Here is an 8,135-nt window from a genome sequence, read left to right on the forward strand (position 1 = left end):
CTCCTCTCCAAAAAAAAAAAAAAAAAAAAAAAGGATAAGAAAAAAATATAAGGAAAGAGCTGGTTTCTGTTTAGCCCCTAGGGAAGAAAGCCTAAGGGGGTTAGCAAGGTGGGGGTGTGCAGCAAGTTACATCTGACCTCTGACCTCCCATACCCTCACAGCCTAGAAATTAGTTTTCAAAGTTACATAGGCAGTCCCCTTGACGAAAATAATGTGAACCCAGAAAATCTGAGACAGGTCTCAGTTAATTTAGAAAGTTTATTTTTTCAAGGTTGGGGAAGGCGCCCATGACACAGCTTCATGAAATCCTGACGACACATGCCCAAGGTGGTTGGGGCACAGCTTGGTTTTATACGATTTAGGAAGACATGAGACCTCAATCAGTATTGGTAAGAAGTACATTGGTGTGGTCTGGAAAGGCGGGACGGTTTGAAACAAAAGCAGGAAGACTCAGGCGGGGAGGGAGGGAGCTTCCAGGTCACACATAGGTAGATACAAACTGTAGCATGATTTTGAGTTTCTGATGAGGGTTTCCAAAGGCGGCAATCAGATAGGCCTCTATCTCCGTGAGCAGAGGGATAACTTTGAAGAAAATGGGAGGCAGGTTTGCCCTAAGCAGTTTCCAGCTTGAATTTTCCTTAGTGATTTTGGAGGCTCAAGGTATTTTCCCTTCACAATGGGATCCATTTAATCAGTTGTGGGGGGCTTAAGTGTTTTAATTTAAATTAATTTGGCAGTAACTGTTTTGATTTAATTTAATGTAACTTAATTTAGGAGAGCTAAGTAATTAAACATGAGGCCAAAGTACATAAGAAAGTGGCAGTCTTTTATTGCAAATATGCATACACTCTCGGACGAGGTTCTCTGGTCCTCAGGTGTAGGGGGCCAGGGAAGTCGTGCGGGCGCTCTCGGGTGATGTTCTCCGGTCCACAAATGCGGGGGCCGAAGAAGTCACACTGGCTCCTGCCAGTGGCAGACTTTTATGCATTGGTACTGGAAGGGGGAGGGCAGTGGGCAGGATAAGGGCGTGATAGGGGCGTCTCCATAGGCGTGGCCGGGTAAGTTTTGATCTCTTCGGATTGACATCACCTGGAGCATGCTCGGTTGATCTGCATCTTCCCGCGCGCGGGAAAGTTGGTGAGGAAGAACCCGGAAGCAACATGGATTATGCCTTCTTGTTCACCTTCCTCCATCTTGTCCTTTCTCCTTCACCCAAACATTAAGATTTTATTTTTATTTCTCACTATACGTGAACATAGGATATGGAAATATAATAAACTCCCATAGAAGACTGTTAGATTACAGATGTTTAACAGAGTATTAGATTTTGTCTCGTCTCTGGCATGTCCCTTGCTACCACCTTCCAAGACTTCAAATCTCCATCACTTCTCCAGCATGGGGTCCTCCTTCCCCCATTCTCCACCTTCACTAGGCTCTTCTGCACTGGCCAGTTACATTCAGCTACTGAACAAAATCCCTAATCCCAAACTTTCTGGAGACATGAACTTGAGGTTTCCTCCTGTCTTCTTGTTTGGTGGCCCTACGATTAAACCTCTTTCTCTGCGGTCGTCTTGGTGTGCTGATTTGATGCATGCATTGTAAATACTGCCTACAAGTACAAAGACGAGTCCTTAGCTACAGGATATATATATTTTTATATATATAATATTTATATATATATATTTTTATATAGTCATTATCTTAAGCAAATTAATGCAGGAAGAGAAAATCAAAGATGGCATGTTCTCACTGATAAGTGCGAGCTAAACACTGGGTACTCATGGACATAAAGATGGCAACAGCGACACTGGGGACTCCTAGAGGGAGGGGGCAGGGGTGGAAAAACTAACTGTTGGGAACTATGCTCACTCTTCGGATGACAGGATCAGTCACACTGCAAACCTCAGCATCATGCCATATATACCCATGTGGCAAACCTGCACATGTGCCCCCAAATCTAAAATAAAAGTTGAAATTATATTTTTAAAAAGCATATATATGTATCTGGTTTTTGTCCCTGTTCCTGGCACAGAGTTTCCTAAATCCTTGGAATTGCCTAAGCGATGGGAGTCTTTTTTTCTTTTTTCTTTTTTTTTGAGACAGAGTCTTGCTCTGTCACCCAGGCTGGAGTGCAGAGGCGTGATCTCGGCTCACTGCAACCTCTGCCTCCCGGGTTCAAGCAATTCTCCTGCCTCAGCCTCCCGAGTAGCTGGGATTACAGATGCCTGCCACAACGCCTGGCTAATTTATTTTCGTATTTTTAGTAGAGATGAAGTTTCACTGTGTTGGCCAGGGTGGTCTGGCCTCAAGTGATCCGCCTGCCTCAGCCCCCCAAAGTGCTGGAATTACAGGTGTGAGCCACCATGCCAGGACTGATGGGAGTCTTTTGTTATTCATAATGAATTCCTTTTGATCACATCTGCATTTATGCTAATTAGGTGGTCTAGAGTGTGGCCCCTAGGTACTCAGGATGCGGTTGGTCATCAGAAAGACTAAATGTTTAAAAGGTTGGAATTTTCACTCTGCCCCTGACCTTTGCCTTATGCAAGGGAAAGGGGAAGCTGGAGATTGAGCTGTATAGAAACTCCAGGCTGGTGAATACGTGGGTTTTGGAAGGCTGGTGCCTGAGAGGTGGCAGGGCTGCTCCATGCCCCTCCCCTACGCCTGGTCCTATGCCTCTCTTCCATTTGGCTGTTCCTTAGTTGTATTGTTTATCTTAAGTTGGTAAATGTAAGTAAAGTGTGTTCCTGAGTTCTGTGACTCATTCTAACATGTTTTGAAACCTGAGGAGGAAGTTGTGATGAAGCCATCCCCACAGCATTAACAAGAATGAAACATGGTTATATTTCAGCATCTATCAGGCTGCGCTCTGGCCCCTTCCTCATTGCTTAAAGTCTCGTAGCACCTGCCACCGATCATTTGCATTCCCATTATTCCTATAGACAGGATCTCTGACATTAGAATCATAAGACTTTTGTTTGAGGATTGCTTAAGATGTTTTTCTCAGACCCTGAATTTCAGCGAAGCAGCTGAAACCAACCACTGTGAAGACCCCCACAGAGGAACCAAATCAGTGTGAGAATACAGCTTCTTCATCTTCCTGTCCCATGACTTCACACCGCACTACTCAGCCAATCCACCATCTCCACACTTCTGCCCACTCCAAAACCCTTAAAAGCCAAACCCAGGCAGGGCGTGGTGACGCAGGCCAGTAATCCCAGCACTTTGGAAGGCTGAGGCAGGCAGGTGGATTACAAGGTCAGGAGATCGAGACCATCCTGGCCAACATGGTGAAACCCTGTCTCTACTGAAAATACAAAAATTCGCTGGGCATGGTAGCAGGCGCCTGTAATCCCAGCTAATCGGGAGGCTGAGGCAGGAGAATCGCTTGAACCTGGGAGGCAGAGATTGCAGTGCGCTGAGATCACACCACTGGACTCCAGCCTGGGGACAGAGTGAGACTCCGTCTCAAAAAACAAAAAAAAAAAGAAAAAAAAGCCCACGCCCCAAACTCCTTGGGGAGATGGATTTGAAGGTTTCCTCCTGTCTTCTTGTTTGGTGGCCCCACAATAATACCTCTTTCTCTGCACAGCTGGGGGTCTTGGTGTATGGACTTGATGCCTGCGTTGGGTGATGGACCTATTACAGTTTCAGCAGGAACCCCTGAAATATAGCCAGTGGGTCAGAGGTGCAGGCGGCCAGGCCTTGCAACCAGCATCTGAAGTTGTGGGGGTCTTGTGGGAACGAGCCCTTAACCTGTGGGGTCTGTGCTAACTCCAGGTAGACAGTATTAGAATTGAATGTAGGATATCCAGCTGGTGTCTGGAGAATCAGAGAATTGATTGTTGGCCTTGAGAAAACATTCCAGACACCATGAAAGTAGGAGAGAGAGGCAGATGAAAGTTTAAAGTCCAGACCTGAGTTAAAGAGAAATAATAAAAACTGCTGGCCAATGCAGTCTTCTCACTTGGTTCATGGGTAAGACAGAAAGGACTGTGACATAGACAGCAGCAGCGTTTCTTCAGGTGTGATCCTAGGAACAATGGCATGGGGATCGCCTGAAGTGCTTGTTAGACCCTGAGGAAGATTCTCTCCCTTGCCGATCTCTAAGCAGGCACCTCTGAACTCTCTTCTCCACGAGGTTCTGACTTCTGGACTTCTTTGTTCACCTTTGCACTGTCCAATTATAGCCAGAAGCCTGCTAAGTCAGTTTAGCCAGAACGCCCCAACCTTGACATTCGATTGGGTTCCTCGTCCTCCACCAACCCCCAGGTGATGTCTGATCACTCTGGCCTGCCTTCAGCAAGAAGCCTGTTAGAGTCGATTTAGCTGGAATCCCCCTGTATCCCTGAAGTCCCCTGGGATCCTCCCACCACCCCCACCAACTCCTCAGCTATAAATTCCCACTCTTCCTTGTTGTATTTGGAGTAGAGCCTAATTTCTTGCCCTGAATGACTGCAAAACCCCATCGTGGCATTCTCTACAGCTATCGCAATCCTCCCCCTGAACAATGTCTGCCTTATCCTTCTTTATCAAGTGCCATGTACACTTTTTCCTTTAACAACATGAAGATTCCTGAATCTCTGCATCTCTTTAACAACATGAAGAACCAGAATCCCAGAGTATGAAGACCTGGCATTGTCATGTTTAACATGATGACAATGATGTATGTTAAAGTTTGAGAACTACGGCCTGTCAAAATGAAGAGTTGCGGCCACGTGTGGTGGCCCACACCTGTAATCCCAGCACTTTGGGAGGCAGGAGGATATCGTGAACTAGGAGTTTGAAACTAGCTTGGACCAACATAGCAAGATCCTGTCTCTACAAAAAATTTTACAAAACTGGCAGGGTGTGGGAGCACACACTTGTGGTGCCAGCTACTTGGGAGGCTAAGGTGGGAGGATAAGTTGAGTTTGGGAGGTTGAGGCTACAGTCATCTGTGATTGCGCTCCTGCATTCTAGCCTGGGCAACAGCAAGACTGTCTCAAAAAAAAAAGTACAGTTGTGAACAGTCTCTACACACTCAAAGTGCCTTTTACTTTTTTTTTTTTGAGATGGAGTCTCACTCTATTGCCCAGGCTAGAATGCAATGGCACAATGTTGGCTCACTGCAACCTCTGCCTCCGGGTTCAAGTGATTCTCCTGCTTCAGCCTCCTGAGTAGCTGGGACTACAGGCACCCGCCACCATGCTCGGCTAATTTTTGTATTTTAGAAGAGGTGGGGTTTCACCATGTTGGCCAGGCTGGTCTTGAACTCCTGACCTCATGATCCTCCTGCCTCGGCCTCCCAAAGTGCTGGGATTACGGGCGTGAGCCAGTGTGCCCAGCTGCCTTTTACTTTTATATACAATATTAGAGCTGAAAGGGCCTGAGTCTTCAAATGTGGACAACAGAAGTTGTAATTTGGCCAAGATCACTTGATCAGTGGCCTAACAGGCTGGAATCCAAATATCCTAGGCCACACACCCACATGCGTACTGCATTTGACTTGAATCTGTTATCCATTATTTCTTAATCGTCTATGCAATGGACCCACAGACTTTCACACGTGAACATTCATTTTTTCTTGCTCTGGATCAACTGAAATTCACACAAATCTGAAAAGAAATGAATTAACTTGGAGTGTTTATCTATGGAAAGTTCTGACATCTCACTGATAATGATGACACAATAATTGGCACAATGAACATGTTTTGTAAAAGGGTTTCTAAGGGACAGTTCAGTGCCATTTCTAGTCATGGCTGCTTCTCACTGCCTGAGTCTCACCAAGGAGGGAAATTTTTTGAGTTCAAGTTTATTTCAAGTGGTAAGTGAAATTTTATTTTAGTGGATTAGAGTATTGCTTCCCGAATGCGGTTTCAACCTGCAAAAGGTTAGATCCTGAGGAATGTGTGGGTGTGTGCATGTGTGATAAGCCTTTCCTTGGAAGTATTATCCTTTTTTTTTTTTCTTTTTGAGACGGAGTCTCGCTCCGTCTGTCACCCAGGCTGGAGTGCAGTTGTGCGATGTCAGCTCACTGCAAGCTCCACCTCCCAGGTTCACACCGTTCTCCTGCCTCAGCCTCTCGTGTAGCTGGGACTACAGGCGCCCACCACTACGCCTGGCTAAATTTTTGTATTTTTAGTAGAGACGGGGTTTCACCATGTTAGCCAGATTGGTCTCGATCTCCTGACCTCGTGATCCGCCCACCTCAGCCTCCCAAAGTGCTGGGATTACAGGCGTGAGCCACCGCGCCCGGCGTATTATCCTTTAATCTGGGATTATGTCTCTACTTATTTGGGGGTTGAGAGGAAAATGAGGAGGTGGGAGTTAAAATGTCTTTCTTGTTATGAATAATGGTTGACTGCTTTAAAAAATGTTATCTGGCAAAAATGAACAATGGATTTTTTTCAAATCCATAAAATCAAAAGTTTGTAAACACAACTAAGTTATATCACATTATCTTTTTTTTTTGGGATGGAGTCTCACTTTGTTGCCCAGGCTAGAGTGCAGTGGTGTGATCTCGGCTCACTGCAACCTCTGCCTCCCGGGTTCAAGCGATTCTCCTGCCTCAGGCTCTTGAGTAGCTGGGATTACACGTGCCCACCACCACGCCCAGCTAATTTTTGTATTTTTAGTAGAGACAGGGTTTCACCATGTTGGCCAGGCTGTCTCAAACTCCTGACCTTGCTATCCGCCCACCTCAGTCTTCCAAAATGTTGGGATTATAGGCATGAGCCACCGCCCCTGGCAACATCATTTTATTACTATGTTCCCACATACTGAATCTCATTTTAGCATAAAATCAATGTCCATACAGAAGAGCACACACCCAACATCGTCACCCTTAGTTCCCATCATTTCTATAATGGTCTCTTGATGCCCCTTCATTCTTCTTAGTCCCACCATTTTCATGACCAAACGTGTGCCCCTCCAATTCAGACAACCTGTTTTTGACCACAGCCCCCATCATTTAGTGTTAGTGTTCCACTCCTCCCACAACAGTGGATCTTCACGTCCATCAGCGCTATCGGATCATGGATCACATGTCTTATTCCCTATTAGTCCCTTCTTTTCATTTCTCTGTCTATCCAGCTTAGAGTCCATGGTTCATCAATTCAGAAAATCATTTTGCAGTACTCCAAAATCTGTGGCTCCTCTGTCTTTTTAAAATCAGTGTGGGCAAAAGCCCAAAGTTGGACAAAGCCAACACATGCGATATCCATGGCAGCACCCAAACAGCCGAGTGTCACCGGGTAGATTCACACAGCCGCACAGCCTGGAACCACTGCACATTTGTAACCGTTGGTTTCAACCGGGCCCCTACACATGGCCCAGCGACCTTACTAATCTCTGGTCAACTCCCATTCGTGACAATGATTGTTTCAAGCCTGCCTTACTCTTCTAGCCCTCGATCTATCATCTCCCTAACTTTGAACAGAGTTCTGTCTTCTGCTTCACAGAAAATACATAAGTTACACTAAGGGAACTTCCTGCCACAAAACTACAAATTTAACTTCACACCAGCCCATTAAAAAAAAAAAAGGTTCTTTGCCTCTTCACACCCCACCCCCAGCTATGCTAGAATTAACTGCTTGGGGTTCTTAGGAACCCTGTACTGTCAGTTACCTTTCCCTCTAGTATTTTCCGTCTTAATCTCCTAACTGGATCCCCACCATCTGCATTAAACCTATTCAAATCTCTCACTTAAAACAAAACCCCCAAAGTCTTTCAACTTACCTTCTCCTCCAGCTCCTTCCCTTTCTCCTGTGTGGAAGCTCCAGTGTATCTAACCTGTCTCCTTCATTATCCGGGCAAACCAGCCCCTGATATTTCATGTAGCTTCTTTTCTATTTCCCTAAGTGTCAGCCGGTCTGAGAAATAAAGGGAAAGAATACAAAAGAGAGAAATTTTAAAGCTGGGTTTAAAGAGGAATTGACAGCAAATTCCTCTGTCAAAATCCCAGCACCCAGAGGAGGCCATCAGTAAACATCAGCGGCTTGTTGTACAACCTCTTAGGTTGTTCTTCCCATTAGACACATTTAAAATTTATCTTGTGGAAAAAGTTTCAAATTCACAAATACGGTCACATGTAAGGCCTGAGATCTATGCAAACAAAGTATCTTCCTGGCATTGTGGTCATTTCAGGGTCAGGA

At 45.5% G+C, this 8,135-nt stretch overlaps 1 long non-coding RNA gene across 1 annotated transcript; it reads right to left on the reverse strand.

Moving 5' to 3' along the window:
• Positions 1-240: 240 nt before the first annotated feature.
• On the reverse strand, positions 241-7,920 carry LOC112625344. Its single transcript, XR_003119567.1, has 3 exons — positions 6,927-7,920; positions 1,219-1,461; positions 241-705 (listed from the first exon to the last, which is right to left on the reverse strand). It is a non-coding gene; the product is annotated as an uncharacterized LOC112625344 (long non-coding RNA).
• Positions 7,921-8,135: the final 215 nt, after the last annotated feature.

This window comes from Theropithecus gelada, chromosome 5 (assembly GCF_003255815.1).
Source record: "Theropithecus gelada isolate Dixy chromosome 5, Tgel_1.0, whole genome shotgun sequence".
Lineage (NCBI taxonomy): Eukaryota > Metazoa > Chordata > Mammalia > Primates > Cercopithecidae > Theropithecus > Theropithecus gelada.